Source organism: Scyliorhinus torazame, chromosome 4, assembly GCF_047496885.1.
Source record: "Scyliorhinus torazame isolate Kashiwa2021f chromosome 4, sScyTor2.1, whole genome shotgun sequence".
NCBI classification, from domain to species: Eukaryota; Metazoa; Chordata; class Chondrichthyes; order Carcharhiniformes; family Scyliorhinidae; genus Scyliorhinus; species Scyliorhinus torazame.
This window is the reverse complement of record NC_092710.1, coordinates 302,669,868-302,697,367: the sequence shown is the minus strand read 5'-3', so window position 1 is coordinate 302,697,367 and position 27,500 is coordinate 302,669,868. Positions and strand designations below refer to the sequence as shown.

Here is a 27,500-nt window from a genome sequence, read left to right as displayed (position 1 = left end):
AGAGAGCAGCAAAAGGTTGGCCTGCCTCTGGTGTGGAGAGTGCTTGGCGTGAGCAGTCACTGCTGGCCGCAAAAGCCTACTGCACCTGGTATTCCCAGGCGGTCTCCCATCCAAGTACTAACCAGGCCTGAGTCTGCTTAGCTTCCGAGATCAGACGAGATCGGGCGTTTTCAGACTAGTATGGCCGTAGGCATCTGCAGCACCGTCTTCTCGCCTATTCAAGCTGGCCACCCTAGCACCCTCGCCACTTCTTCTTTCCGGTTGTTTTCAATTTTTTCTCTCTCTTTTTCTACTTCTACTTCTACTTCTCCTCCTCTTTCACTCCTTCTCCTGCTAATTCTAGCCTATATGCCTGATACTCGCTCCCCTTCATGCCGTCCCCACCTAGCTCTCTTTTTTCTTCTCCACCTCCCCAAGGAAAACTGCAAGCCCCGCCCACCTCACACCAGCCTGCCGCCTGCACGCTGCTGCCTTTCCACATTGCAACGCTGCGCACTTCTCTCAGCACAGCCAGCACAAGGGTCAGGCAGGCAATGCAAGCCAGCTCTCTCTTCCTTCGCTTTCCACACCAGCCCCAATGCCACAACTTGCATTCATGCGGCGCCTTCAGGCTAGGAGAACGTCCTGCCGACACACTGGCTTGCGGCCACACGGGCCAGCTGGCGGGCCCATCAAAGTGCAGCACGCCAAGGCACCCAACCGTGCTGCGTTGCAAAGGCCCGGCAAAGCTGCAGCAGCTGAATGGCCCGACCAAGCCGCCTGCCTGAGTTGAGCCCGCAGGCAAGTGTTGGGAGGAATGGCGAGGACGCAGAGAGCAGCAAAAGGTTGGCCTGCCTCTGGTGTGGAGAGTGCTTGGCGTGAGCAGTCACTGCTGGCCGCAAAAGCCTACTGCACCTGGTATTCCCAGGCGGTCTCCCATCCAAGTACTAACCAGGCCTGAGTCTGCTTAGCTTCCGAGATCAGACGAGATCGGGCGTTTTCAGACTAGTATGGCCGTAGGCATCTGCAGCACCGTCTTCTCGCCTATTCAAGCTGGCCACCCTAGCACCCTCGCCACTTCTTCTTTCCGGTTGTTTTCAATTTTTTCTCTCTCTTTTTCTACTTCTACTTCTACTTCTCCTCCTCTTTCTCTCCTTCTCCTGCTAATTCTAGCCTATATGCCTGATACTCGCTCCCCTTCATGCCACCCCCACCGAGCTCTCTTTTTTCTTCTCCACCTCCTCAAGGAAAACTGCAAGCCCCGCCTACCTCACACCAGCCTGCCGCCTGCACGCTGCTGCCTTTCCACATTGCAATGCTGCGCACTTCTCTCAGCACAGCCAGCACAAGGGTCAGGCAGGCAATGCAAGCCAGCTCTCTCTTCCTTCGCTTTCCACACCAGCCCCAATGCCACAACTTGCATTCATGCGGCGCCTTCAGGCTAGGAGAGAGAACGTCCTGCCGACACACTGGCTTGCGGCCACACGGGCCAGCTGGCGTGCCCATCAAAGTGCAGCACGCCAAGGCACACAACCGTGCTGCGTTGCAAAGGCCCGGCAAAGCTGCAGCAGCTGAATGGCCCGACCAAGCCGCCTGCCTGAGTTGAGCCCGCAGGCAAGTGTTGGGAGGAATGGCGAGGACGCAGAGAGCAGCAAAAGGTTGGCCTGCCTCTGGTGTGGAGAGTGCTTGGCGTGAGCAGTCACTGCTGGCCGCAAAAGCCTACGGCACCTGGTATTCCCAGGCGGTCTCCCATCCAAGTACTAACCAGGCCTGAGTCTGCTTAGCTTCCGAGATCAGACGAGATCGGGCGTTTTCAGACTAGTATGGCCGTAGGCATCTGCAGCACCGTCTTCTCGCCTATTCAAGCTGGCCACCCTAGCACCCTCGCCACTTCTTCTTTCCGGTTGTTTTCAATTTTTTCTCTCTCTTTTTCTACTTCTACTTCTACTTCTCCTCCTCTTTCTCTCCTTCTCCTGCTAATTCTAGCCTATATGCCTGATACTCGCTCCCCTTCATGCTGTCCCCACCTAGCTCTCTTTTTTCTTCTCCACCTCCCCAAGGAAAACTGCAAGCCCCGCCCACCTCACACCAGCCTGCCGCCTGCACGCTGCTGCCTTTCCACATTGCAACGCTGCGCACTTCTCTCAGCACAGCCAGCACAAGGGTCAGGCAGGCAATGCAAGCCAGCTCTCTCTTCCTTCGCTTTCCACACCAGCCCCAATGCCACAACTTGCATTCATGCGGCGCCTTCAGGCTAGGAGAACGTCCTGCCGACACACTGGCTTGCGGCCACACGGGCCAGCTGGCGGGCCCATCAAAGTGCAGCACGCCAAGGCACCCAACCGTGCTGCGTTGCAAAGGCCCGGCAAAGCTGCAGCAGCTGAATGGCCCGACCAAGCCGCCTGCCTGAGTTGAGCCCGCAGGCAAGTGTTGGGAGGAATGGCGAGGACGCAGAGAGCAGCAAAAGGTTGGCCTGCCTCTGGTGTGGAGAGTGCTTGGCGTGAGCAGTCTCTGCTGGCCGCAAAAGCCTACTGCACCTGGTATTCCCAGGCGGTCTCCCATCCAAGTACTAACCAGGCCTGAGTCTGCTTAGCTTCCGAGATCAGACGAGATCGGGCGTTTTCAGACTAGTATGGCCGTAGGCATCTGCAGCACCGTCTTCTCGCCTATTCAAGCTGGCCACCCTAGCACCCTCGCCACTTCTTCTTTCCGGTTGTTTTCAGTTTTTTCTCTCTCTTTTTCTACTTCTACTTCTACTTCTCCTCCTCTTTCTCTCCTTCTCCTGCTAATTCTAGCCTATATGCCTGATACTCGCTCCCCTTCATGCCATCCCCACCGAGCTCTCTTTTTTCTTCTCCACCTCCTCAAGGAAAACTGCAAGCCCCGCCTACCTCACACCAGCCTGCCGCCTGCACGCTGCTGCCTTTCCACATTGCAACGCTGCGCACTTCTCTCAGCACAGCCAGCACAAGGGTCAGGCAGGCAATGCAAGCCAGCTCTCTCTTCCTTCGCTTTCCACACCAGCCCCAATGCCACAACTTGCATTCATGCGGCGCCTTCAGGCTAGGAGAGAGAACGTCCTGCCGACACACTGGCTTGCGGCCACACGGGCCAGCTGGCGTGCCCATCAAAGTGCAGCACGCCAAGGCACACAACCGTGCTGCGTTGCAAAGGCCCGGCAAAGCTGCAGCAGCTGAATGGCCCGACCAAGCCGCCTGCCTGAGTTGAGCCCGCAGGCAAGTGTTGGGAGGAATGGCGAGGACGCAGAGAGCAGCAAAAGGTTGGCCTGCCTCTGGTGTGGAGAGTGCTTGGCGTGAGCAGTCACTGCTGGCCGCAAAAGCCTACTGCACCTGGTATTCCCAGGCGGTCTCCCATCCAAGTACTAACCAGGCCTGAGTCTGCTTAGCTTCCGAGATCAGACGAGATCGGGCGTTTTCAGACTAGTATGGCCGTAGGCATCCTGCCGCCTGCACGCTGCTGCCTTTCCACATTGCAACGCTGCGCACTTCTCTCAGCACAGCCAGCACAAGGGTCAGGCAGGCAATGCAAGCCAGCTCTCTCTTCCTTCGCTTTCCACACCAGCCCCAATGCCACAACTTGCATTCATGCGGCGCCTTCAGGCTAGGAGAACGTCCTGCCGACACACTGGCTTGCGGCCACACGGGCCAGCTGGCGGGCCCATCAAAGTGCAGCACGCCAAGGCACCCAACCGTGCTGCGTTGCAAAGGCCCGGCAAAGCTGCAGCAGCTGAATGGCCCGACCAAGCCGCCTGCCTGAGTTGAGCCCGCAGGCAAGTGTTGGGAGGAATGGCGAGGACGCAGAGAGCAGCAAAATGTTGGCCTGCCTCTGGTGTGGAGAGTGCTTGGCGTGAGCAGTCTCTGCTGGCCGCAAAAGCCTACTGCACCTGGTATTCCCAGGCGGTCTCCCATCCAAGTACTAACCAGGCCTGAGTCTGCTTAGCTTCCGAGATCAGGCGCTTTCAGACTAGTATGGCCGTAGGCATCTGCAGCACCGTCTTCTCGCCTATTCAAGTTGGCCACCCTAGCACCCTCGCCACTTCTTCTTTCCGGTTGTTTTCAATTTTTTCTCTCTCTTTTTCTACTTCTACTTCTACTTCTCCTCCTCTTTCTCTCCTTCTCCTGCTAATTCTAGCCTATATGCCTGATACTCGCTCCCCTTCATGCCGTCCCCACCTAGCTCTCTTTTTTCTTCTCCACCTCCCCAAGGAAAACTGCAAGCCCCGCCCACCTCACACCAGCCTGCCGCCTGCACGCTGCTGCCTTTCCACATTGCAACGCTGCGCACTTCTCTCAGCACAGCCAGCACAAGGGTCAGGCAGGCAATGCAAGCCAGCTCTCTCTTCCTTCGCTTTCCACACCAGCCCCAATGCCACAACTTGCATTCATGCGGCGCCTTCAGGCTAGGAGAGAGAACGTCCTGCCGACACACTGGCTTGCGGCCACACGGGCCAGCTGGCGTGCCCATCAAAGTGCAGCACGCCAAGGCACACAACCGTGCTGCGTTGCAAAGGCCCGGCAAAGCTGCAGCAGCTGAATGGCCCGACCAAGCCGCCTGCCTGAGTTGAGCCCGCAGGCAAGTGTTGGGAGGAATGGCGAGGACGCAGAGAGCAGCAAAAGGTTGGCCTGCCTCTGGTGTGGAGAGTGCTTGGCGTGAGCAGTCACTGCTGGCCGCAAAAGCCTACTGCACCTGGTATTCCCAGGCGGTCTCCCATCCAAGTACTAACCAGGCCTGAGTCTGCTTAGCTTCCGAGATCAGACGAGATCGGGCGTTTTCAGACTAGTATGGCCGTAGGCATCTGCAGCACCGTCTTCTCGCCTATTCAAGCTGGCCACCCTAGCACCCTCGCCACTTCTTCTTTCCGGTTGTTTTCAATTTTTTCTCTCTCTTTTTCTACTTCTACTTCTACTTCTCCTCCTCTTTCTCTCCTTCTCCTGCTAATTCTAGCCTATATGCCTGATACTCGCTCCCCTTCATGCCATCCCCACCGAGCTCTCTTTTTTCTTCTCCACCTCCTCAAGGAAAACTGCAAGCCCCGCCTACCTCACACCAGCCTGCCGCCTGCACGCTGCTGCCTTTCCACATTGCAACGCTGCGCACTTCTCTCAGCACAGCCAGCACAAGGGTCAGGCAGGCAATGCAAGCCAGCTCTCTCTTCCTTCGCTTTCCACACCAGCCCCAATGCCACAACTTGCATTCATGCGGCGCCTTCAGGCTAGGAGAGAGAACGTCCTGCCGACACACTGGCTTGCGGCCACACGGGCCAGCTGGCGTGCCCATCAAAGTGCAGCACGCCAAGGCACACAACCGTGCTGCGTTGCAAAGGCCCGGCAAAGCTGCAGCAGCTGAATGGCCCGACCAAGCCGCCTGCCTGAGTTGAGCCCGCAGGCAAGTGTTGGGAGGAATGGCGAGGACGCAGAGAGCAGCAAAAGGTTGGCCTGCCTCTGGTGTGGAGAGTGCTTGGCGTGAGCAGTCACTGCTGGCCGCAAAAGCCTACTGCACCTGGTATTCCCAGGCGGTCTCCCATCCAAGTACTAACCAGGCCTGAGTCTGCTTAGCTTCCGAGATCAGACGAGATCGGGCGTTTTCAGACTAGTATGGCCGTAGGCATCTGCAGCACCGTCTTCTCGCCTATTCAAGCTGGCCACCCTAGCACCCTCGCCACTTCTTCTTTCCGGTTGTTTTCAATTTTTTCTCTCTCTTTTTCTACTTCTACTTCTACTTCTCCTCCTCTTTCTCTCCTTCTCCTGCTAATTCTAGCCTATATGCCTGATACTCGCTCCCCTTCATGCCGTCCCCACCTAGCTCTCTTTTTTCTTCTCCACCTCCCCAAGGAAAACTGCAAGCCCCGCCCACCTCACACCAGCCTGCCGCCTGCACGCTGCTGCCTTTCCACATTGCAACGCTGCGCACTTCTCTCAGCACAGCCAGCACAAGGGTCAGGCAGGCAATGCAAGCCAGCTCTCTCTTCCTTCGCTTTCCACACCAGCCCCAATGCCACAACTTGCATTCATGCGGCGCCTTCAGGCTAGGAGAGAGAACGTCCTGCCGACACACTGGCTTGCGGCCACACGGGCCAGCTGGCGTGCCCATCAAAGTGCAGCACGCCAAGGCACCCAACCGTGCTGCGTTGCAAAGGCCCGGCAAAGCTGCAGCAGCTGAATGGCCCGACCAAGCCGCCTGCCTGAGTTGAGCCCGCAGGCAAGTGTTGGGAGGAATGGCGAGGACGCAGAGAGCAGCAAAAGGTTGGCCTGCCTCTGGTGTGGAGAGTGCTTGGCGTGAGCAGTCACTGCTGGCCGCAAAAGCCTACTGCACCTGGTATTCCCAGGCGGTCTCCCATCCAAGTACTAACCAGGCCTGAGTCTGCTTAGCTTCCGAGATCAGACGAGATCGGGCGTTTTCAGACTAGTATGGCCGTAGGCATCTGCAGCACCGTCTTCTCGCCTATTCAAGCTGGCCACCCTAGCACCCTCGCCACTTCTTCTTTCCGGTTGTTTTCAATTTTTTCTCTCTCTTTTTCTACTTCTACTTCTACTTCTCCTCCTCTTTCTCTCCTTCTCCTGCTAATTCTAGCCTATATGCCTGATACTCGCTCCCCTTCATGCCATCCCCACCGAGCTCTCTTTTTTCTTCTCCACCTCCTCAAGGAAAACTGCAAGCCCCGCCTACCTCACACCAGCCTGCCGCCTGCACGCTGCTGCCTTTCCACATTGCAACGCTGCGCACTTCTCTCAGCACAGCCAGCACAAGGGTCAGGCAGGCAATGCAAGCCAGCTCTCTCTTCCTTCGCTTTCCACACCAGCCCCAATGCCACAACTTGCATTCATGCGGCGCCTTCAGGCTAGGAGAGAGAACGTCCTGCCGACACACTGGCTTGCGGCCACACGGGCCAGCTGGCGTGCCCATCAAAGTGCAGCACGCCAAGGCACACAACCGTGCTGCGTTGCAAAGGCCCGGCAAAGCTGCAGCAGCTGAATGGCCCGACCAAGCCGCCTGCCTGAGTTGAGCCCGCAGGCAAGTGTTGGGAGGAATGGCGAGGACGCAGAGAGCAGCAAAAGGTTGGCCTGCCTCTGGTGTGGAGAGTGCTTGGCGTGAGCAGTCACTGCTGGCCGCAAAAGCCTACTGCACCTGGTATTCCCAGGCGGTCTCCCATCCAAGTACTAACCAGGCCTGAGTCTGCTTAGCTTCCGAGATCAGACGAGATCGGGCGTTTTCAGACTAGTATGGCCGTAGGCATCTGCAGCACCGTCTTCTCGCCTATTCAAGCTGGCCACCCTAGCACCCTCGCCACTTCTTCTTTCCGGTTGTTTTCAATTTTTTCTCTCTCTTTTTCTACTTCTACTTCTACTTCTCCTCCTCTTTCTCTCCTTCTCCTGCTAATTCTAGCCTATATGCCTGATACTCGCTCCCCTTCATGCCGTCCCCACCTAGCTCTCTTTTTTCTTCTCCACCTCCCCAAGGAAAACTGCAAGCCCCGCCCACCTCACACCAGCCTGCCGCCTGCACGCTGCTGCCTTTCCACATTGCAACGCTGCGCACTTCTCTCAGCACAGCCAGCACAAGGGTCAGGCAGGCAATGCAAGCCAGCTCTCTCTTCCTTCGCTTTCCACACCAGCCCCAATGCCACAACTTGCATTCATGCGGCGCCTTCAGGCTAGGAGAGAGAACGTCCTGCCGACACACTGGCTTGCGGCCACACGGGCCAGCTGGCGTGCCCATCAAAGTGCAGCACGCCAAGGCACACAACCGTGCTGCGTTGCAAAGGCCCGGCAAAGCTGCAGCAGCTGAATGGCCCGACCAAGCCGCCTGCCTGAGTTGAGCCCGCAGGCAAGTGTTGGGAGGAATGGCGAGGACGCAGAGAGCAGCAAAAGGTTGGCCTGCCTCTGGTGTGGAGAGTGCTTGGCGTGAGCAGTCACTGCTGGCCGCAAAAGCCTACTGCACCTGGTATTCCCAGGCGGTCTCCCATCCAAGTACTAACCAGGCCTGAGTCTGCTTAGCTTCCGAGATCAGACGAGATCGGGCGTTTTCAGACTAGTATGGCCGTAGGCATCTGCAGCACCGTCTTCTCGCCTATTCAAGCTGGCCACCCTAGCACCCTCGCCACTTCTTCTTTCCGGTTGTTTTCAATTTTTTCTCTCTCTTTTTCTACTTCTACTTCTACTTCTCCTCCTCTTTCTCTCCTTCTCCTGCTAATTCTAGCCTATATGCCTGATACTCGCTCCCCTTCATGCCGTCCCCACCTAGCTCTCTTTTTTCTTCTCCACCTCCCCAAGGAAAACTGCAAGCCCCGCCCACCTCACACCAGCCTGCCGCCTGCACGCTGCTGCCTTTCCACATTGCAACGCTGCGCACTTCTCTCAGCACAGCCAGCACAAGGGTCAGGCAGGCAATGCAAGCCAGCTCTCTCTTCCTTCGCTTTCCACACCAGCCCCAATGCCACAACTTGCATTCATGCGGCGCCTTCAGGCTAGGAGAACGTCCTGCCGACACACTGGCTTGCGGCCACACGGGCCAGCTGGCGGGCCCATCAAAGTGCAGCACGCCAAGGCACCCAACCGTGCTGCGTTGCAAAGGCCCGGCAAAGCTGCAGCAGCTGAATGGCCCGACCAAGCCGCCTGCCTGAGTTGAGCCCGCAGGCAAGTGTTGGGAGGAATGGCGAGGACGCAGAGAGCAGCAAAAGGTTGGCCTGCCTCTGGTGTGGAGAGTGCTTGGCGTGAGCAGTCACTGCTGGCCGCAAAAGCCTACTGCACCTGGTATTCCCAGGCGGTTTCCCATCCAAGTACTAACCAGGCCTGAGTCTGCTTAGCTTCCGAGATCAGACGAGATCGGGCGTTTTCAGACTAGTATGGCCGTAGGCATCTGCAGCACCGTCTTCTCGCCTATTCAAGCTGGCCACCCTAGCACCCTCGCCACTTCTTCTTTCCGGTTGTTTTCAATTTTTTCTCTCTCTTTTTCTACTTCTACTTCTACTTCTCCTCCTCTTTCTCTCCTTCTCCTGCTAATTCTAGCCTATATGCCTGATACTCGCTCCCCTTCATGCCATCCCCACCGAGCTCTCTTTTTTCTTCTCCACCTCCTCAAGGAAAACTGCAAGCCCCGCCTACCTCACACCAGCCTGCCGCCTGCACGCTGCTGCCTTTCCACATTGCAACGCTGCGCACTTCTCTCAGCACAGCCAGCACAAGGGTCAGGCAGGCAATGCAAGCCAGCTCTCTCTTCCTTCGCTTTCCACACCAGCCCCAATGCCACAACTTGCATTCATGCGGCGCCTTCAGGCTAGGAGAGAGAACGTCCTGCCGACACACTGGCTTGCGGCCACACGGGCCAGCTGGCGTGCCCATCAAAGTGCAGCACGCCAAGGCACACAACCGTGCTGCGTTGCAAAGGCCCGGCAAAGCTGCAGCAGCTGAATGGCCCGACCAAGCCGCCTGCCTGAGTTGAGCCCGCAGGCAAGTGTTGGGAGGAATGGCGAGGACGCAGAGAGCAGCAAAAGGTTGGCCTGCCTCTGGTGTGGAGAGTGCTTGGCGTGAGCAGTCACTGCTGGCCGCAAAAGCCTACTGCACCTGGTATTCCCAGGCGGTCTCCCATCCAAGTACTAACCAGGCCTGAGTCTGCTTAGCTTCCGAGATCAGACGAGATCGGGCGTTTTCAGACTAGTATGGCCGTAGGCATCTGCAGCACCGTCTTCTCGCCTATTCAAGCTGGCCACCCTAGCACCCTCGCCACTTCTTCTTTCCGGTTGTTTTCAATTTTTTCTCTCTCTTTTTCTACTTCTACTTCTACTTCTCCTCCTCTTTCTCTCCTTCTCCTGCTAATTCTAGCCTATATGCCTGATACTCGCTCCCCTTCATGCCGTCCCCACCGAGCTCTCTTTTTTCTTCTCCACCTCCTCAAGGAAAACTGCAAGCCCCGCCTACCTCACACCAGCCTGCCGCCTGCACGCTGCTGCCTTTCCACATTGCAACGCTGCGCACTTCTCTCAGCACAGCCAGCACAAGGGTCAGGCAGGCAATGCAAGCCAGCTCTCTCTTCCTTCGCTTTCCACACCAGCCCCAATGCCACAACTTGCATTCATGCGGCGCCTTCAGGCTAGGAGAGAGAACGTCCTGCCGACACACTAGCTTGCGGCCACACGGGCCAGCTGGCGTGCCCATCAAAGTGCAGCACGCCAAGGCACACAACCGTGCTGCGTTGCAAAGGCCCGGCAAAGCTGCAGCAGCTGAATGGCCCGACCAAGCCGCCTGCCTGAGTTGAGCCCGCAGGCAAGTGTTGGGAGGAATGGCGAGGACGCAGAGAGCAGCAAAAGGTTGGCCTGCCTCTGGTGTGGAGAGTGCTTGGCGTGAGCAGTCACTGCTGGCCGCAAAAGCCTACTGCACCTGGTATTCCCAGGCGGTCTCCCATCCAAGTACTAACCAGGCCTGAGTCTGCTTAGCTTCCGAGATCAGACGAGATCGGGCGTTTTCAGACTAGTATGGCCGTAGGCATCTGCAGCACCGTCTTCTCGCCTATTCAAGCTGGCCACCCTAGCACCCTCGCCACTTCTTCTTTCCGGTTGTTTTCAATTTTTTCTCTCTCTTTTTCTACTTCTACTTCTACTTCTCCTCCTCTTTCTCTCCTTCTCCTGCTAATTCTAGCCTATATGCCTGATACTCGCTCCCCTTCATGCCGTCCCCACCTAGCTCTCTTTTTTCTTCTCCACCTCCCCAAGGAAAACTGCAAGCCCCGCCCACCTCACACCAGCCTGCCGCCTGCACGCTGCTGCCTTTCCACATTGCAACGCTGCGCACTTCTCTCAGCACAGCCAGCACAAGGGTCAGGCAGGCAATGCAAGCCAGCTCTCTCTTCCTTCGCTTTCCACACCAGCCCCAATGCCACAACTTGCATTCATGCGGCGCCTTCAGGCTAGGAGAACGTCCTGCCGACACACTGGCTTGCGGCCACACGGGCCAGCTGGCGTGCCCATCAAAGTGCAGCACGCCAAGGCACCCAACCGTGCTGCGTTGCAAAGGCCCGGCAAAGCTGCAGCAGCTGAATGGCCCGACCAAGCCGCCTGCCTGAGTTGAGCCCGCAGGCAAGTGTTGGGAGGAATGGCGAGGACGCAGAGAGCAGCAAAAGGTTGGCCTGCCTCTGGTGTGGAGAGTGCTTGGCGTGAGCAGTCACTGCTGGCCGCAAAAGCCTACTGCACCTGGTATTCCCAGGCGGTCTCCCATCCAAGTACTAACCAGGCCTGAGTCTGCTTAGCTTCCGAGATCAGACGAGATCGGGCGTTTTCAGACTAGTATGGCCGTAGGCATCTGCAGCACCGTCTTCTCGCCTATTCAAGCTGGCCACCCTAGCACCCTCGCCACTTCTTCTTTCCGGTTGTTTTCAATTTTTTCTCTCTCTTTTTCTACTTCTACTTCTACTTCTCCTCCTCTTTCTCTCCTTCTCCTGCTAATTCTAGCCTATATGCCTGATACTCGCTCCCCTTCATGCCGTCCCCACCTAGCTCTCTTTTTTCTTCTCCACCTCCCCAAGGAAAACTGCAAGCCCCGCCCACCTCACACCAGCCTGCCGCCTGCACGCTGCTGCCTTTCCACATTGCAACGCTGCGCACTTCTCTCAGCACAGCCAGCACAAGGGTCAGGCAGGCAATGCAAGCCAGCTCTCTCTTCCTTCGCTTTCCACACCAGCCCCAATGCCACAACTTGCATTCATGCGGCGCCTTCAGGCTAGGAGAACGTCCTGCCGACACACTGGCTTGCGGCCACACGGGCCAGCTGGCGGGCCCATCAAAGTGCAGCACGCCAAGGCACCCAACCGTGCTGCGTTGCAAAGGCCCGGCAAAGCTGCAGCAGCTGAATGGCCCGACCAAGCCGCCTGCCTGAGTTGAGCCCGCAGGCAAGTGTTGGGAGGAATGGCGAGGACGCAGAGAGCAGCAAAAGGTTGGCCTGCCTCTGGTGTGGAGAGTGCTTGGCGTGAGCAGTCACTGCTGGCCGCAAAAGCCTACTGCACCTGGTATTCCCAGGCGGTCTCCCATCCAAGTACTAACCAGGCCTGAGTCTGCTTAGCTTCCGAGATCAGACGAGATCGGGCGTTTTCAGACTAGTATGGCCGTAGGCATCTGCAGCACCGTCTTCTCGCCTATTCAAGCTGGCCACCCTAGCACCCTCGCCACTTCTTCTTTCCGGTTGTTTTCAATTTTTTCTCTCTCTTTTTCTACTTCTACTTCTACTTCTCCTCCTCTTTCTCTCCTTCTCCTGCTAATTCTAGCCTATATGCCTGATACTCGCTCCCCTTCATGCCATCCCCACCGAGCTCTCTTTTTTCTTCTCCACCTCCTCAAGGAAAACTGCAAGCCCCGCCTACCTCACACCAGCCTGCCGCCTGCACGCTGCTGCCTTTCCACATTGCAACGCTGCGCACTTCTCTCAGCACAGCCAGCACAAGGGTCAGGCAGGCAATGCAAGCCAGCTCTCTCTTCCTTCGCTTTCCACACCAGCCCCAATGCCACAACTTGCATTCATGCGGCGCCTTCAGGCTAGGAGAGAGAACGTCCTGCCGACACACTGGCTTGCGGCCACACGGGCCAGCTGGCGTGCCCATCAAAGTGCAGCACGCCAAGGCACACAACCGTGCTGCGTTGCAAAGGCCCGGCAAAGCTGCAGCAGCTGAATGGCCCGACCAAGCCGCCTGCCTGAGTTGAGCCCGCAGGCAAGTGTTGGGAGGAATGGCGAGGACGCAGAGAGCAGCAAAAGGTTGGCCTGCCTCTGGTGTGGAGAGTGCTTGGCGTGAGCAGTCACTGCTGGCCGCAAAAGCCTACTGCACCTGGTATTCCCAGGCGGTCTCCCATCCAAGTACTAACCAGGCCTGAGTCTGCTTAGCTTCCGAGATCAGACGAGATCGGGCGTTTTCAGACTAGTATGGCCGTAGGCATCTGCAGCACCGTCTTCTCGCCTATTCAAGCTGGCCACCCTAGCACCCTCGCCACTTCTTCTTTCCGGTTGTTTTCAATTTTTTCTCTCTCTTTTTCTACTTCTACTTCTACTTCTCCTCCTCTTTCTCTCCTTCTCCTGCTAATTCTAGCCTATATGCCTGATACTCGCTCCCCTTCATGCCGTCCCCACCTAGCTCTCTTTTTTCTTCTCCACCTCCCCAAGGAAAACTGCAAGCCCCGCCCACCTCACACCAGCCTGCCGCCTGCACGCTGCTGCCTTTCCACATTGCAACGCTGCGCACTTCTCTCAGCACAGCCAGCACAAGGGTCAGGCAGGCAATGCAAGCCAGCTCTCTCTTCCTTCGCTTTCCACACCAGCCCCAATGCCACAACTTGCATTCATGCGGCGCCTTCAGGCTAGGAGAACGTCCTGCCGACACACTGGCTTGCGGCCACACGGGCCAGCTGGCGGGCCCATCAAAGTGCAGCACGCCAAGGCACCCAACCGTGCTGCGTTGCAAAGGCCCGGCAAAGCTGCAGCAGCTGAATGGCCCGACCAAGCCGCCTGCCTGAGTTGAGCCCGCAGGCAAGTGTTGGGAGGAATGGCGAGGACGCAGAGAGCAGCAAAAGGTTGGCCTGCCTCTGGTGTGGAGAGTGCTTGGCGTGAGCAGTCACTGCTGGCCGCAAAAGCCTACTGCACCTGGTATTCCCAGGCGGTCTCCCATCCAAGTACTAACCAGGCCTGAGTCTGCTTAGCTTCCGAGATCAGACGAGATCGGGCGTTTTCAGACTAGTATGGCCGTAGGCATCTGCAGCACCGTCTTCTCGCCTATTCAAGCTGGCCACCCTAGCACCCTCGCCACTTCTTCTTTCCGGTTGTTTTCAATTTTTTCTCTCTCTTTTTCTACTTCTACTTCTACTTCTCCTCCTCTTTCTCTCCTTCTCCTGCTAATTCTAGCCTATATGCCTGATACTCGCTCCCCTTCATGCCATCCCCACCGAGCTCTCTTTTTTCTTCTCCACCTCCTCAAGGAAAACTGCAAGCCCCGCCTACCTCACACCAGCCTGCCGCCTGCACGCTGCTGCCTTTCCACATTGCAACGCTGCGCACTTCTCTCAGCACAGCCAGCACAAGGGTCAGGCAGGCAATGCAAGCCAGCTCTCTCTTCCTTCGCTTTCCACACCAGCCCCAATGCCACAACTTGCATTCATGCGGCGCCTTCAGGCTAGGAGAGAGAACGTCCTGCCGACACACTGGCTTGCGGCCACACGGGCCAGCTGGCGTGCCCATCAAAGTGCAGCACGCCAAGGCACACAACCGTGCTGCGTTGCAAAGGCCCGGCAAAGCTGCAGCAGCTGAATGGCCCGACCAAGCCGCCTGCCTGAGTTGAGCCCGCAGGCAAGTGTTGGGAGGAATGGCGAGGACGCAGAGAGCAGCAAAAGGTTGGCCTGCCTCTGGTGTGGAGAGTGCTTGGCGTGAGCAGTCACTGCTGGCCGCAAAAGCCTACTGCACCTGGTATTCCCAGGCGGTCTCCCATCCAAGTACTAACCAGGCCTGAGTCTGCTTAGCTTCCGAGATCAGACGAGATCGGGCGTTTTCAGACTAGTATGGCCGTAGGGATCTGCAGCACCGTCTTCTCGCCTATTCAAGCTGGCCACCCTAGCACCCTCGCCACTTCTTCTTTCCGGTTGTTTTCAATTTTTTCTCTCTCTTTTTCTACTTCTACTTCTACTTCTCCTCCTCTTTCTCTCCTTCTCCTGCTAATTCTAGCCTATATGCCTGATACTCGCTCCCCTTCATGCCATCCCCACCGAGCTCTCTTTTTTCTTCTCCACCTCCTCAAGGAAAACTGCAAGCCCCGCCTACCTCACACCAGCCTGCCGCCTGCACGCTGCTGCCTTTCCACATTGCAACGCTGCGCACTTCTCTCAGCACAGCCAGCACAAGGGTCAGGCAGGCAATGCAAGCCAGCTCTCTCTTCCTTCGCTTTCCACACCAGCCCCAATGCCACAACTTGCATTCATGCGGCGCCTTCAGGCTAGGAGAGAGAACGTCCTGCCGACACACTAGCTTGCGGCCACACGGGCCAGCTGGCGTGCCCATCAAAGTGCAGCACGCCAAGGCACACAACCGTGCTGCGTTGCAAAGGCCCGGCAAAGCTGCAGCAGCTGAATGGCCCGACCAAGCCGCCTGCCTGAGTTGAGCCCGCAGGCAAGTGTTGGGAGGAATGGCGAGGACGCAGAGAGCAGCAAAAGGTTGGCCTGCCTCTGGTGTGGAGAGTGCTTGGCGTGAGCAGTCACTGCTGGCCGCAAAAGCCTACTGCACCTGGTATTCCCAGGCGGTCTCCCATCCAAGTACTAACCAGGCCTGAGTCTGCTTAGCTTCCGAGATCAGACGAGATCGGGCGTTTTCAGACTAGTATGGCCGTAGGCATCTGCAGCACCGTCTTCTCGCCTATTCAAGCTGGCCACCCTAGCACCCTCGCCACTTCTTCTTTCCGGTTGTTTTCAATTTTTTCTCTCTCTTTTTCTACTTCTACTTCTACTTCTCCTCCTCTTTCTCTCCTTCTCCTGCTAATTCTAGCCTATATGCCTGATACTCGCTCCCCTTCATGCCGTCCCCACCTAGCTCTCTTTTTTCTTCTCCACCTCCCCAAGGAAAACTGCAAGCCCCGCCCACCTCACACCAGCCTGCCGCCTGCACGCTGCTGCCTTTCCACATTGCAACGCTGCGCACTTCTCTCAGCACAGCCAGCACAAGGGTCAGGCAGGCAATGCAAGCCAGCTCTCTCTTCCTTCGCTTTCCACACCAGCCCCAATGCCACAACTTGCATTCATGCGGCGCCTTCAGGCTAGGAGAACGTCCTGCCGACACACTGGCTTGCGGCCACACGGGCCAGCTGGCGTGCCCATCAAAGTGCAGCACGCCAAGGCACCCAACCGTGCTGCGTTGCAAAGGCCCGGCAAAGCTGCAGCAGCTGAATGGCCCGACCAAGCCGCCTGCCTGAGTTGAGCCCGCAGGCAAGTGTTGGGAGGAATGGCGAGGACGCAGAGAGCAGCAAAAGGTTGGCCTGCCTCTGGTGTGGAGAGTGCTTGGCGTGAGCAGTCACTGCTGGCCGCAAAAGCCTACTGCACCTGGTATTCCCAGGCGGTCTCCCATCCAAGTACTAACCAGGCCTGAGTCTGCTTAGCTTCCGAGATCAGGCGTTTTCAGACTAGTATGGCCGTAGGCATCTGCAGCACCGTCTTCTCGCCTATTCAAGCTGGCCACCCTAGCACCCTCGCCACTTCTTCTTTCCGGTTGTTTTCAATTTTTTCTCTCTCTTTTTCTACTTCTACTTCTACTTCTCCTCCTCTTTCTCTCCTTCTCCTGCTAATTCTAGCCTATATGCCTGATACTCGCTCCCCTTCATGCCGTCCCCACCTAGCTCTCTTTTTTCTTCTCCACCTCCCCAAGGAAAACTGCAAGCCCCGCCCACCTCACACCAGCCTGCCGCCTGCACGCTGCTGCCTTTCCACATTGCAACGCTGCGCACTTCTCTCAGCACAGCCAGCACAAGGGTCAGGCAGGCAATGCAAGCCAGCTCTCTCTTCCTTCGCTTTCCACACCAGCCCCAATGCCACAACTTGCATTCATGCGGCGCCTTCAGGCTAGGAGAACGTCCTGCCGACACACTGGCTTGCGGCCACACGGGCCAGCTGGCGGGCCCATCAAAGTGCAGCACGCCAAGGCACCCAACCGTGCTGCGTTGCAAAGGCCCGGCAAAGCTGCAGCAGCTGAATGGCCCGACCAAGCCGCCTGCCTGAGTTGAGCCCGCAGGCAAGTGTTGGGAGGAATGGCGAGGACGCAGAGAGCAGCAAAAGGTTGGCCTGCCTCTGGTGTGGAGAGTGCTTGGCGTGAGCAGTCACTGCTGGCCGCAAAAGCCTACTGCACCTGGTATTCCCAGGCGGTCTCCCATCCAAGTACTAACCAGGCCTGAGTCTGCTTAGCTTCCGAGATCAGACGAGATCGGGCGTTTTCAGACTAGTATGGCCGTAGGCATCTGCAGCACCGTCTTCTCGCCTATTCAAGCTGGCCACCCTAGCACCCTCGCCACTTCTTCTTTCCGGTTGTTTTCAATTTTTTCTCTCTCTTTTTCTACTTCTACTTCTACTTCTCCTCCTCTTTCTCTCCTTCTCCTGCTAATTCTAGCCTATATGCCTGATACTCGCTCCCCTTCATGCCATCCCCACCGAGCTCTCTTTTTTCTTCTCCACCTCCTCAAGGAAAACTGCAAGCCCCGCCTACCTCACACCAGCCTGCCGCCTGCACGCTGCTGCCTTTCCACATTGCAACGCTGCGCACTTCTCTCAGCACAGCCAGCACAAGGGTCAGGCAGGCAATGCAAGCCAGCTCTCTCTTCCTTCGCTTTCCACACCAGCCCCAATGCCACAACTTGCATTCATGCGGCGCCTTCAGGCTAGGAGAGAGAACGTCCTGCCGACACACTGGCTTGCGGCCACACGGGCCAGCTGGCGTGCCCATCAAAGTGCAGCACGCCAAGGCACACAACCGTGCTGCGTTGCAAAGGCCCGGCAAAGCTGCAGCAGCTGAATGGCCCGACCAAGCCGCCTGCCTGAGTTGAGCCCGCAGGCAAGTGTTGGGAGGAATGGCGAGGACGCAGAGAGCAGCAAAAGGTTGGCCTGCCTCTGGTGTGGAGAGTGCTTGGCGTGAGCAGTCACTGCTGGCCGCAAAAGCCTACTGCACCTGGTATTCCCAGGCGGTCTCCCATCCAAGTACTAACCAGGCCTGAGTCTGCTTAGCTTCCGAGATCAGACGAGATCGGGCGTTTTCAGACTAGTATGGCCGTAGGCATCTGCAGCACCGTCTTCTCGCCTATTCAAGCTGGCCACCCTAGCACCCTCGCCACTTCTTCTTTCCGGTTGTTTTCAATTTTTTCTCTCTCTTTTTCTACTTCTACTTCTACTTCTCCTCCTCTTTCTCTCCTTCTCCTGCTAATTCTAGCCTATATGCCTGATACTCGCTCCCCTTCATGCCGTCCCCACCTAGCTCTCTTTTTTCTTCTCCACCTCCCCAAGGAAAACTGCAAGCCCCGCCCACCTCACACCAGCCTGCCGCCTGCACGCTGCTGCCTTTCCACATTGCAACGCTGCGCACTTCTCTCAGCACAGCCAGCACAAGGGTCAGGCAGGCAATGCAAGCCAGCTCTCTCTTCCTTCGCTTTCCACACCAGCCCCAATGCCACAACTTGCATTCATGCGGCGCCTTCAGGCTAGGAGAACGTCCTGCCGACACACTGGCTTGCGGCCACACGGGCCAGCTGGCGGGCCCATCAAAGTGCAGCACGCCAAGGCACCCAACCGTGCTGCGTTGCAAAGGCCCGGCAAAGCTGCAGCAGCTGAATGGCCCGACCAAGCCGCCTGCCTGAGTTGAGCCCGCAGGCAAGTGTTGGGAGGAATGGCGAGGACGCAGAGAGCAGCAAAAGGTTGGCCTGCCTCTGGTGTGGAGAGTGCTTGGCGTGAGCAGTCACTGCTGGCCGCAAAAGCCTACTGCACCTGGTATTCCCAGGCGGTCTCCCATCCAAGTACTAACCAGGCCTGAGTCTGCTTAGCTTCCGAGATCAGACGAGATCGGGCGTTTTCAGACTAGTATGGCCGTAGGCATCTGCAGCACCGTCTTCTCGCCTATTCAAGCTGGCCACCCTAGCACCCTCGCCACTTCTTCTTTCCGGTTGTTTTCAATTTTTTCTCTCTCTTTTTCTACTTCTACTTCTACTTCTCCTCCTCTTTCTCTCCTTCTCCTGCTAATTCTAGCCTATATGCCTGATACTCGCTCCCCTTCATGCCATCCCCACCGAGCTCTCTTTTTTCTTCTCCACCTCCTCAAGGAAAACTGCAAGCCCCGCCTACCTCACACCAGCCTGCCGCCTGCACGCTGCTGCCTTTCCACATTGCAACGCTGCGCACTTCTCTCAGCACAGCCAGCACAAGGGTCAGGCAGGCAATGCAAGCCAGCTCTCTCTTCCTTCGCTTTCCACACCAGCCCCAATGCCACAACTTGCATTCATGCGGCGCCTTCAGGCTAGGAGAGAGAACGTCCTGCCGACACACTGGCTTGCGGCCACACGGGCCAGCTGGCGTGCCCATCAAAGTGCAGCACGCCAAGGCACACAACCGTGCTGCGTTGCAAAGGCCCGGCAAAGCTGCAGCAGCTGAATGGCCCGACCAAGCCGCCTGCCTGAGTTGAGCCCGCAGGCAAGTGTTGGGAGGAATGGCGAGGACGCAGAGAGCAGCAAAAGGTTGGCCTGCCTCTGGTGTGGAGAGTGCTTGGCGTGAGCAGTCACTGCTGGCCGCAAAAGCCTACTGCACCTGGTATTCCCAGGCGGTCTCCCATCCAAGTACTAACCAGGCCTGAGTCTGCTTAGCTTTCGAGATCAGACGAGATCGGGCGTTTTCAGACTAGTATGGCCGTAGGCATCTGCAGCACCGTCTTCTCGCCTATTCAAGCTGGCCACCCTAGCACCCTCGCCACTTCTTCTTTCCGGTTGTTTTCAATTTTTTCTCTCTCTTTTTCTACTTCTACTTCTACTTCTCCTCCTCTTTCTCTCCTTCTCCTGCTAATTCTAGCCTATATGCCTGATACTCGCTCCCCTTCATGCCATCCCCACCGAGCTCTCTTTTTTCTTCTCCACCTCCTCAAGGAAAACTGCAAGCCCCGCCTACCTCACACCAGCCTGCCGCCTGCACGCTGCTGCCTTTCCACATTGCAACGCTGCGCACTTCTCTCAGCACAGCCAGCACAAGGGTCAGGCAGGCAATGCAAGCCAGCTCTCTCTTCCTTCGCTTTCCACACCAGCCCCAATGCCACAACTTGCATTCATGCGGCGCCTTCAGGCTAGGAGAGAGAACGTCCTGCCGACACACTGGCTTGCGGCCACACGGGCCAGCTGGCGTGCCCATCAAAGTGCAGCACGCCAAGGCACACAACCGTGCTGCGTTGCAAAGGCCCGGCAAAGCTGCAGCAGCTGAATGGCCCGACCAAGCCGCCTGCCTGAGTTGAGCCCGCAGGCAAGTGTTGGGAGGAATGGCGAGGACGCAGAGAGCAGCAAAAGGTTGGCCTGCCTCTGGTGTGGAGAGTGCTTGGCGTGAGCAGTCACTGCTGGCCGCAAAAGCCTACTGCACCTGGTATTCCCAGGCGGTCTCCCATCCAAGTACTAACCAGGCCTGAGTCTGCTTAGCTTCCGAGATCAGACGAGATCGGGCATTTTCAGACTAGTATGGCCGTAGGCATCTGCAGCACCGTCTTCTCGCCTATTCAAGCTGGCCACCCTAGCACCCTCGCCACTTCTTCTTTCCGGTTGTTTTCAATTTTTTCTCTCTCTTTTTCTACTTCTACTTCTACTTCTCCTCCTCTTTCTCTCCTTCTCCTGCTAATTCTAGCCTATATGCCTGATACTCGCTCCCCTTCATGCCACCCCCACCGAGCTCTCTTTTTTCTTCTCCACCTCCTCAAGGAAAACTGCAAGCCCCGCCTACCTCACACCAGCCTGCCGCCTGCACGCTGCTGCCTTTCCACATTGCAACGCTGCGCACTTCTCTCAGCACAGCCAGCACAAGGGTCAGGCAGGCAATGCAAGCCAGCTCTCTCTTCCTTCGCTTTCCACACCAGCCCCAATGCCACAACTTGCATTCATGCGGCGCCTTCAGGCTAGGAGAGAGAACGTCCTGCCGACACACTGGCTTGCGGCCACACGGGCCAGCTGGCGTGCCCATCAAAGTGCAGCACGCCAAGGCACACAACCGTGCTGCGTTGCAAAGGCCCGGCAAAGCTGCAGCAGCTGAATGGCCCGACCAAGCCGCCTGCCTGAGTTGAGCCCGCAGGCAAGTGTTGGGAGGAATGGCGAGGACGCAGAGAGCAGCAAAAGGTTGGCCTGCCTCTGGTGTGGAGAGTGCTTGGCGTGAGCAGTCACTGCTGGCCGCAAAAGCCTACTGCACCTGGTATTCCCAGGCGGTCTCCCATCCAAGTACTAACCAGGCCTGAGTCTGCTTAGCTTCCGAGATCAGACGAGATCGGGCGTTTTCAGACTAGTATGGCCGTAGGCATCTGCAGCACCGTCTTCTCGCCTATTCAAGCTGGCCACCCTAGCACCCTCGCCACTTCTTCTTTCCGGTTGTTTTCAATTTTTTCTCTCTCTTTTTCTACTTCTACTTCTACTTCTCCTCCTCTTTCTCTCCTTCTCCTGCTAATTCTAGCCTATATGCCTGATACTCGCTCCCCTTCATGCCGTCCCCACCTAGCTCTCTTTTTTCTTCTCCACCTCCCCAAGGAAAACTGCAAGCCCCGCCCACCTCACACCAGCCTGCCGCCTGCACGCTGCTGCCTTTCCACATTGCAACGCTGCGCACTTCTCTCAGCACAGCCAGCACAAGGGTCAGGCAGGCAATGCAAGCCAGCTCTCTCTTCCTTCGCTTTCCACACCAGCCCCAATGCCACAACTTGCATTCATGCGGCGCCTTCAGGCTAGGAGAACGTCCTGCCGACACACTGGCTTGCGGCCACACGGGCCAGCTGGCGGGCCCATCAAAGTGCAGCACGCCAAGGCACCCAACCGTGCTGCGTTGCAAAGGACCGGCAAAGCTGCAGCAGCTGAATGGCCCGACCAAGCCGCCTGCCTGAGTTGAGCCCGCAGGCAAGTGTTGGGAGGAATGGCGAGGACGCAGAGAGCAGCAAAAGGTTGGCCTGCCTCTGGTGTGGAGAGTGCTTGGCGTGAGCAGTCACTGCTGGCCGCAAAAGCCTACTGCACCTGGTATTCCCAGGCGGTCTCCCATCCAAGTACTAACCAGGCCTGAGTCTGCTTAGCTTCCGAGATCAGACGAGATCGGGCGTTTTCAGACTAGTATGGCCGTAGGCATCTGCAGCACCGTCTTCTCGCCTATTCAAGCTGGCCACCCTAGCACCCTCGCCACTTCTTCTTTCCGGTTGTTTTCAATTTTTTCTCTCTCTTTTTCTACTTCTACTTCTACTTCTCCTCCTCTTTCTCTCCTTCTCCTGCTAATTCTAGCCTATATGCCTGATACTCGCTCCCCTTCATGCCATCCCCACCGAGCTCTCTTTTTTCTTCTCCACCTCCTCAAGGAAAACTGCAAGCCCCGCCTACCTCACACCAGCCTGCCGCCTGCACGCTGCTGCCTTTCCACATTGCAACGCTGCGCACTTCTCTCAGCACAGCCAGCACAAGGGTCAGGCAGGCAATGCAAGCCAGCTCTCTCTTCCTTCGCTTTCCACACCAGCCCCAATGCCACAACTTGCATTCATGCGGCGCCTTCAGGCTAGGAGAGAGAACGTCCTGCCGACACACTGGCTTGCGGCCACACGGGCCAGCTGGCGTGCCCATCAAAGTGCAGCACGCCAAGGCACACAACCGTGCTGCGTTGCAAAGGCCCGGCAAAGCTGCAGCAGCTGAATGGCCCGACCAAGCCGCCTGCCTGAGTTGAGCCCGCAGGCAAGTGTTGGGAGGAATGGCGAGGACGCAGAGAGCAGCAAAAGGTTGGCCTGCCTCTGGTGTGGAGAGTGCTTGGCGTGAGCAGTCACTGCTGGCCGCAAAAGCCTACTGCACCTGGTATTCCCAGGCGGTCTCCCATCCAAGTACTAACCAGGCCTGAGTCTGCTTAGCTTCCGAGATCAGACGAGATCGGGCGTTTTCAGACTAGTATGGCCGTAGGCATCTGCAGCACCGTCTTCTCGCCTATTCAAGCTGGCCACCCTAGCACCCTCGCCACTTCTTCTTTCCGGTTGTTTTCAATTTTTTCTCTCTCTTTTTCTACTTCTACTTCTACTTCTCCTCCTCTTTCTCTCCTTCTCCTGCTAATTCTAGCCTATATGCCTGATACTCGCTCCCCTTCATGCCATCCCCACCGAGCTCTCTTTTTTCTTCTCCACCTCCTCAAGGAAAACTGCAAGCCCCGCCTACCTCACACCAGCCTGCCGCCTGCACGCTGCTGCCTTTCCACATTGCAACGCTGCGCACTTCTCTCAGCACAGCCAGCACAAGGGTCAGGCAGGCAATGCAAGCCAGCTCTCTCTTCCTTCGCTTTCCACACCAGCCCCAATGCCACAACTTGCATTCATGCGGCGCCTTCAGGCTAGGAGAGAGAACGTCCTGCCGACACACTGGCTTGCGGCCACACGGGCCAGCTGGCGTGCCCATCAAAGTGCAGCACGCCAAGGCACCCAACCGTGCTGCGTTGCAAAGGCCCGGCAAAGCTGCAGCAGCTGAATGGCCCGACCAAGCCGCCTGCCTGAGTTGAGCCCGCAGGCAAGTGTTGGGAGGAATGGCGAGGACGCAGAGAGCAGCAAAAGGTTGGCCTGCCTCTGGTGTGGAGAGTGCTTGGCGTGAGCAGTCACTGCTGGCCGCAAAAGCCTACTGCACCTGGTATTCCCAGGCGGTCTCCCATCCAAGTACTAACCAGGCCTGAGTCTGCTTAGCTTCCGAGATCAGACGAGATCGGGCGTTTTCAGACTAGTATGGCCGTAGGCATCTGCAGCACCGTCTTCTCGCCTATTCAAGCTGGCCACCCTAGCACCCTCGCCACTTCTTCTTTCCGGTTGTTTTCAATTTTTTCTCTCTCTTTTTCTACTTCTACTTCTACTTCTCCTCCTCTTTCTCTCCTTCTCCTGCTAATTCTAGCCTATATGCCTGATACTCGCTCCCCTTCATGCCGTCCCCACCTAGCTCTCTTTTTTCTTCTCCACCTCCCCAAGGAAAACTGCAAGCCCCGCCCACCTCACACCAGCCTGCCGCCTGCACGCTGCTGCCTTTCCACATTGCAACGCTGCGCACTTCTCTCAGCACAGCCAGCACAAGGGTCAGGCAGGCAATGCAAGCCAGCTCTCTCTTCCTTCGCTTTCCACACCAGCCCCAATGCCACAACTTGCATTCATGCGGCGCCTTCAGGCTAGGAGAACGTCCTGCCGACACACTGGCTTGCGGCCACACGGGCCAGCTGGCGGGCCCATCAAAGTGCAGCACGCCAAGGCACCCAACCGTGCTGCGTTGCAAAGGCCCGGCAAAGCTGCAGCAGCTGAATGGCCCGACCAAGCCGCCTGCCTGAGTTGAGCCCGCAGGCAAGTGTTGGGAGGAATGGCGAGGACGCAGAGAGCAGCAAAAGGTTGGCCTGCCTCTGGTGTGGAGAGTGCTTGGCGTGAGCAGTCACTGCTGGCCGCAAAAGCCTACTGCACCTGGTATTCCCAGGCGGTCTCCCATCCAAGTACTAACCAGGCCTGAGTCTGCTTAGCTTCCGAGATCAGACGAGATCGGGCATTTTCAGACTAGTATGGCCGTAGGCATCTGCAGCACCGTCTTCTCGCCTATTCAAGCTGGCCACCCTAGCACCCTCGCCACTTCTTCTTTCCGGTTGTTTTCAATTTTTTCTCTCTCTTTTTCTACTTCTACTTCTACTTCTCCTCCTCTTTCTCTCCTTCTCCTGCTAATTCTAGCCTATATGCCTGATACTCGCTCCCCTTCATGCCACCCCCACCGAGCTCTCTTTTTTCTTCTCCACCTCCTCAAGGAAAACTGCAAGCCCCGCCTACCTCACACCAGCCTGCCGCCTGCACGCTGCTGCCTTTCCACATTGCAACGCTGCGCACTTCTCTCAGCACAGCCAGCACAAGGGTCAGGCAGGCAATGCAAGCCAGCTCTCTCTTCCTTCGCTTTCCACACCAGCCCCAATGCCACAACTTGCATTCATGCGGCGCCTTCAGGCTAGGAGAGAGAACGTCCTGCCGACACACTGGCTTGCGGCCACACGGGCCAGCTGGCGTGCCCATCAAAGTGCAGCACGCCAAGGCACACAACCGTGCTGCGTTGCAAAGGCCCGGCAAAGCTGCAGCAGCTGAATGGCCCGACCAAGCCGCCTGCCTGAGTTGAGCCCGCAGGCAAGTGTTGGGAGGAATGGCGAGGACGCAGAGAGCAGCAAAAGGTTGGCCTGCCTCTGGTGTGGAGAGTGCTTGGCGTGAGCAGTCACTGCTGGCCGCAAAAGCCTACTGCACCTGGTATTCCCAGGCGGTCTCCCATCCAAGTACTAACCAGGCCTGAGTCTGCTTAGCTTCCGAGATCAGACGAGATCGGGCGTTTTCAGACTAGTATGGCCGTAGGCATCTGCAGCACCGTCTTCTCGCCTATTCAAGCTGGCCACCCTAGCACCCTCGCCACTTCTTCTTTCCGGTTGTTTTCAATTTTTTCTCTCTCTTTTTCTACTTCTACTTCTACTTCTCCTCCTCTTTCTCTCCTTCTCCTGCTAATTCTAGCCTATATGCCTGATACTCGCTCCCCTTCATGCCGTCCCCACCTAGCTCTCTTTTTTCTTCTCCACCTCCCCAAGGAAAACTGCAAGCCCCGCCCACCTCACACCAGCCTGCCGCCTGCACGCTGCTGCCTTTCCACATTGCAACGCTGCGCACTTCTCTCAGCACAGCCAGCACAAGGGTCAGGCAGGCAATGCAAGCCAGCTCTCTCTTCCTTCGCTTTCCACACCAGCCCCAATGCCACAACTTGCATTCATGCGGCGCCTTCAGGCTAGGAGAACGTCCTGCCGACACACTGGCTTGCGGCCACACGGGCCAGCTGGCGGGCCCATCAAAGTGCAGCACGCCAAGGCACCCAACCGTGCTGCGTTGCAAAGGCCCGGCAAAGCTGCAGCAGCTGAATGGCCCGACCAAGCCGCCTGCCTGAGTTGAGCCCGCAGGCAAGTGTTGGGAGGAATGGCGAGGACGCAGAGAGCAGCAAAAGGTTGGCCTGCCTCTGGTGTGGAGAGTGCTTGGCGTGAGCAGTCTCTGCTGGCCGCAAAAGCCTACTGCACCTGGTATTCCCAGGCGGTCTCCCATCCAAGTACTAACCAGGCCTGAGTCTGCTTAGCTTCCGAGATCAGACGAGATCGGGCGTTTTCAGACTAGTATGGCCGTAGGCATCTGCAGCACCGTCTTCTCGCCTATTCAAGTTGGCCACCCTAGCACCCTCGCCACTTCTTCTTTCCGGTTGTTTTCAATTTTTTCTCTCTCTTTTTCTACTTCTACTTCTACTTCTCCTCCTCTTTCTCTCCTTCTCCTGCTAATTCTAGCCTATATGCCTGATACTCGCTCCCCTTCATGCCGTCCCCACCTAGCTCTCTTTTTTCTTCTCCACCTCCCCAAGGAAAACTGCAAGCCCCGCCCACCTCACACCAGCCTGCCGCCTGCACGCTGCTGCCTTTCCACATTGCAACGCTGCGCACTTCTCTCAGCACAGCCAGCACAAGGGTCAGGCAGGCAATGCAAGCCAGCTCTCTCTTCCTTCGCTTTCCACACCAGCCCCAATGCCACAACTTGCATTCATGCGGCGCCTTCAGGCTAGGAGAGAGAACGTCCTGCCGACACACTGGCTTGCGGCCACACGGGCCAGCTGGCGTGCCCATCAAAGTGCAGCACGCCAAGGCACACAACCGTGCTGCGTTGCAAAGGCCCGGCAAAGCTGCAGCAGCTGAATGGCCCGACCAAGCCGCCTGCCTGAGTTGAGCCCGCAGGCAAGTGTTGGGAGGAATGGCGAGGACGCAGAGAGCAGCAAAAGGTTGGCCTGCCTCTGGTGTGGAGAGTGCTTGGCGTGAGCAGTCTCTGCTGGCCGCAAAAGCCTACTGCACCTGGTATTCCCAGGCGGTCTCCCATCCAAGTACTAACCAGGCCTGAGTCTGCTTAGCTTCCGAGATCAGACGAGATCAGGCGTTTTCAGACTAGTATGGCCGTAGGCATCTGCAGCACCGTCTTCTCGCCTATTCAAGCTGGCCACCCTAGCACCCTCGCCACTTCTTCTTTCCGGTTGTTTTCAATTTTTTATCTCTCTTTTTCTACTTCTACTTCTACTTCTCCTCCTCTTTCTCTCCTTCTCCTGCTAATTCTAGCCTATATGCCTGATACTCGCTCCCCTTCATGCCATCCCCACCGAGCTCTCTTTTTTCTTCTCCACCTCCTCAAGGAAAACTGCAAGCCCCGCCTACCTCACACCAGCCTGCCGCCTGCACGCTGCTGCCTTTCCACATTGCAACGCTGCGCACTTCTCTCAGCACAGCCAGCACAAGGGTCAGGCAGGCAATGCAAGCCAGCTCTCTCTTCCTTCGCTTTCCACACCAGCCCCAATGCCACAACTTGCATTCATGCGGCGCCTTCAGGCTAGGAGAGAGAACGTCCTGCCGACACACTGGCTTGCGGCCACACGGGCCAGCTGGCGTGCCCATCAAAGTGCAGCACGCCAAGGCACACAACCGTGCTGCGTTGCAAAGGCCCGGCAAAGCTGCAGCAGCTGAATGGCCCGACCAAGCCGCCTGCCTGAGTTGAGCCCGCAGGCAAGTGTTGGGAGGAATGGCGAGGACGCAGAGAGCAGCAAAAGGTTGGCCTGCCTCTGGTGTGGAGAGTGCTTGGCGTGAGCAGTCACTGCTGGCCGCAAAAGCCTACTGCACCTGGTATTCCCAGGCGGTCTCCCATCCAAGTACTAACCAGGCCTGAGTCTGCTTAGCTTCCGAGATCAGACGAGATCGGGCGTTTTCAGACTAGTATGGC

At 57.2% G+C, this 27,500-nt stretch overlaps 33 non-coding genes and 2 pseudogenes across 33 annotated transcripts in view; all 35 read right to left on the bottom strand.

The window, feature by feature from the left end:
• Positions 1-73: 73 nt before the first annotated feature.
• Positions 74-192, bottom strand: LOC140414923 (5S ribosomal RNA). The gene has a single exon (XR_011944049.1). It is a non-coding gene; the product is annotated as a 5S ribosomal RNA (ribosomal RNA).
• A 690-nt stretch (positions 193-882) lies between these two features.
• LOC140414912 (5S ribosomal RNA) lies at positions 883-1,001 on the bottom strand. Its single transcript, XR_011944038.1, has one exon. It is a non-coding gene; the product is annotated as a 5S ribosomal RNA (ribosomal RNA).
• A 694-nt stretch (positions 1,002-1,695) lies between these two features.
• LOC140411793 (5S ribosomal RNA) lies at positions 1,696-1,814 on the bottom strand. Its single transcript, XR_011941006.1, has one exon. It is a non-coding gene; the product is annotated as a 5S ribosomal RNA (ribosomal RNA).
• Positions 1,815-2,504: 690 nt separating this feature from the next.
• Positions 2,505-2,623, bottom strand: LOC140414901 (5S ribosomal RNA). Its single transcript, XR_011944027.1, has one exon. It is a non-coding gene; the product is annotated as a 5S ribosomal RNA (ribosomal RNA).
• Positions 2,624-3,317: 694 nt separating this feature from the next.
• Positions 3,318-3,436, bottom strand: LOC140414889 (5S ribosomal RNA). The gene has a single exon (XR_011944016.1). It is a non-coding gene; the product is annotated as a 5S ribosomal RNA (ribosomal RNA).
• Positions 3,437-3,871: 435 nt separating this feature from the next.
• Positions 3,872-3,980, bottom strand: LOC140415553 (5S ribosomal RNA; annotated as a pseudogene).
• A 694-nt stretch (positions 3,981-4,674) lies between these two features.
• Positions 4,675-4,793, bottom strand: LOC140414877 (5S ribosomal RNA). The gene has a single exon (XR_011944004.1). It is a non-coding gene; the product is annotated as a 5S ribosomal RNA (ribosomal RNA).
• Positions 4,794-5,487: 694 nt separating this feature from the next.
• Positions 5,488-5,606, bottom strand: LOC140414866 (5S ribosomal RNA). Its single transcript, XR_011943993.1, has one exon. It is a non-coding gene; the product is annotated as a 5S ribosomal RNA (ribosomal RNA).
• A 694-nt stretch (positions 5,607-6,300) lies between these two features.
• Positions 6,301-6,419, bottom strand: LOC140414853 (5S ribosomal RNA). Its single transcript, XR_011943981.1, has one exon. It is a non-coding gene; the product is annotated as a 5S ribosomal RNA (ribosomal RNA).
• Positions 6,420-7,113: 694 nt separating this feature from the next.
• LOC140414841 (5S ribosomal RNA) lies at positions 7,114-7,232 on the bottom strand. The gene has a single exon (XR_011943970.1). It is a non-coding gene; the product is annotated as a 5S ribosomal RNA (ribosomal RNA).
• A 694-nt stretch (positions 7,233-7,926) lies between these two features.
• On the bottom strand, positions 7,927-8,045 carry LOC140414829 (5S ribosomal RNA). The gene has a single exon (XR_011943959.1). It is a non-coding gene; the product is annotated as a 5S ribosomal RNA (ribosomal RNA).
• Positions 8,046-8,735: 690 nt separating this feature from the next.
• Positions 8,736-8,854, bottom strand: LOC140413376 (5S ribosomal RNA). The gene has a single exon (XR_011942547.1). It is a non-coding gene; the product is annotated as a 5S ribosomal RNA (ribosomal RNA).
• Positions 8,855-9,548: 694 nt separating this feature from the next.
• Positions 9,549-9,667, bottom strand: LOC140414818 (5S ribosomal RNA). The gene has a single exon (XR_011943948.1). It is a non-coding gene; the product is annotated as a 5S ribosomal RNA (ribosomal RNA).
• Positions 9,668-10,361: 694 nt separating this feature from the next.
• Positions 10,362-10,480, bottom strand: LOC140414807 (5S ribosomal RNA). The gene has a single exon (XR_011943937.1). It is a non-coding gene; the product is annotated as a 5S ribosomal RNA (ribosomal RNA).
• A 690-nt stretch (positions 10,481-11,170) lies between these two features.
• On the bottom strand, positions 11,171-11,289 carry LOC140414795 (5S ribosomal RNA). The gene has a single exon (XR_011943926.1). It is a non-coding gene; the product is annotated as a 5S ribosomal RNA (ribosomal RNA).
• Positions 11,290-11,979: 690 nt separating this feature from the next.
• Positions 11,980-12,098, bottom strand: LOC140414782 (5S ribosomal RNA). The gene has a single exon (XR_011943915.1). It is a non-coding gene; the product is annotated as a 5S ribosomal RNA (ribosomal RNA).
• Positions 12,099-12,792: 694 nt separating this feature from the next.
• On the bottom strand, positions 12,793-12,911 carry LOC140414770 (5S ribosomal RNA). Its single transcript, XR_011943903.1, has one exon. It is a non-coding gene; the product is annotated as a 5S ribosomal RNA (ribosomal RNA).
• Positions 12,912-13,601: 690 nt separating this feature from the next.
• Positions 13,602-13,720, bottom strand: LOC140414759 (5S ribosomal RNA). The gene has a single exon (XR_011943892.1). It is a non-coding gene; the product is annotated as a 5S ribosomal RNA (ribosomal RNA).
• A 694-nt stretch (positions 13,721-14,414) lies between these two features.
• On the bottom strand, positions 14,415-14,533 carry LOC140414021 (5S ribosomal RNA). The gene has a single exon (XR_011943168.1). It is a non-coding gene; the product is annotated as a 5S ribosomal RNA (ribosomal RNA).
• Positions 14,534-15,227: 694 nt separating this feature from the next.
• On the bottom strand, positions 15,228-15,346 carry LOC140414748 (5S ribosomal RNA). The gene has a single exon (XR_011943881.1). It is a non-coding gene; the product is annotated as a 5S ribosomal RNA (ribosomal RNA).
• Positions 15,347-16,036: 690 nt separating this feature from the next.
• Positions 16,037-16,145, bottom strand: LOC140415561 (5S ribosomal RNA; annotated as a pseudogene).
• A 690-nt stretch (positions 16,146-16,835) lies between these two features.
• On the bottom strand, positions 16,836-16,954 carry LOC140414736 (5S ribosomal RNA). The gene has a single exon (XR_011943869.1). It is a non-coding gene; the product is annotated as a 5S ribosomal RNA (ribosomal RNA).
• Positions 16,955-17,648: 694 nt separating this feature from the next.
• Positions 17,649-17,767, bottom strand: LOC140414724 (5S ribosomal RNA). The gene has a single exon (XR_011943858.1). It is a non-coding gene; the product is annotated as a 5S ribosomal RNA (ribosomal RNA).
• A 690-nt stretch (positions 17,768-18,457) lies between these two features.
• LOC140414713 (5S ribosomal RNA) lies at positions 18,458-18,576 on the bottom strand. The gene has a single exon (XR_011943847.1). It is a non-coding gene; the product is annotated as a 5S ribosomal RNA (ribosomal RNA).
• Positions 18,577-19,270: 694 nt separating this feature from the next.
• Positions 19,271-19,389, bottom strand: LOC140413625 (5S ribosomal RNA). The gene has a single exon (XR_011942788.1). It is a non-coding gene; the product is annotated as a 5S ribosomal RNA (ribosomal RNA).
• Positions 19,390-20,083: 694 nt separating this feature from the next.
• Positions 20,084-20,202, bottom strand: LOC140413407 (5S ribosomal RNA). Its single transcript, XR_011942577.1, has one exon. It is a non-coding gene; the product is annotated as a 5S ribosomal RNA (ribosomal RNA).
• A 694-nt stretch (positions 20,203-20,896) lies between these two features.
• LOC140414702 (5S ribosomal RNA) lies at positions 20,897-21,015 on the bottom strand. Its single transcript, XR_011943836.1, has one exon. It is a non-coding gene; the product is annotated as a 5S ribosomal RNA (ribosomal RNA).
• A 690-nt stretch (positions 21,016-21,705) lies between these two features.
• On the bottom strand, positions 21,706-21,824 carry LOC140414691 (5S ribosomal RNA). Its single transcript, XR_011943825.1, has one exon. It is a non-coding gene; the product is annotated as a 5S ribosomal RNA (ribosomal RNA).
• Positions 21,825-22,518: 694 nt separating this feature from the next.
• On the bottom strand, positions 22,519-22,637 carry LOC140414679 (5S ribosomal RNA). The gene has a single exon (XR_011943814.1). It is a non-coding gene; the product is annotated as a 5S ribosomal RNA (ribosomal RNA).
• A 694-nt stretch (positions 22,638-23,331) lies between these two features.
• On the bottom strand, positions 23,332-23,450 carry LOC140414668 (5S ribosomal RNA). The gene has a single exon (XR_011943803.1). It is a non-coding gene; the product is annotated as a 5S ribosomal RNA (ribosomal RNA).
• Positions 23,451-24,140: 690 nt separating this feature from the next.
• LOC140413406 (5S ribosomal RNA) lies at positions 24,141-24,259 on the bottom strand. Its single transcript, XR_011942576.1, has one exon. It is a non-coding gene; the product is annotated as a 5S ribosomal RNA (ribosomal RNA).
• Positions 24,260-24,953: 694 nt separating this feature from the next.
• On the bottom strand, positions 24,954-25,072 carry LOC140414656 (5S ribosomal RNA). Its single transcript, XR_011943792.1, has one exon. It is a non-coding gene; the product is annotated as a 5S ribosomal RNA (ribosomal RNA).
• A 690-nt stretch (positions 25,073-25,762) lies between these two features.
• Positions 25,763-25,881, bottom strand: LOC140414645 (5S ribosomal RNA). Its single transcript, XR_011943781.1, has one exon. It is a non-coding gene; the product is annotated as a 5S ribosomal RNA (ribosomal RNA).
• A 694-nt stretch (positions 25,882-26,575) lies between these two features.
• Positions 26,576-26,694, bottom strand: LOC140413512 (5S ribosomal RNA). The gene has a single exon (XR_011942678.1). It is a non-coding gene; the product is annotated as a 5S ribosomal RNA (ribosomal RNA).
• A 694-nt stretch (positions 26,695-27,388) lies between these two features.
• Positions 27,389-27,500, bottom strand: part of LOC140413302 (5S ribosomal RNA) — a 119-nt gene continuing 7 nt past the window's right edge. The window contains exon 1 of the ribosomal RNA XR_011942475.1: positions 27,389-27,500. This exon is cut by the window's right edge and continues 7 nt beyond it. This is a non-coding gene — a ribosomal RNA (5S ribosomal RNA).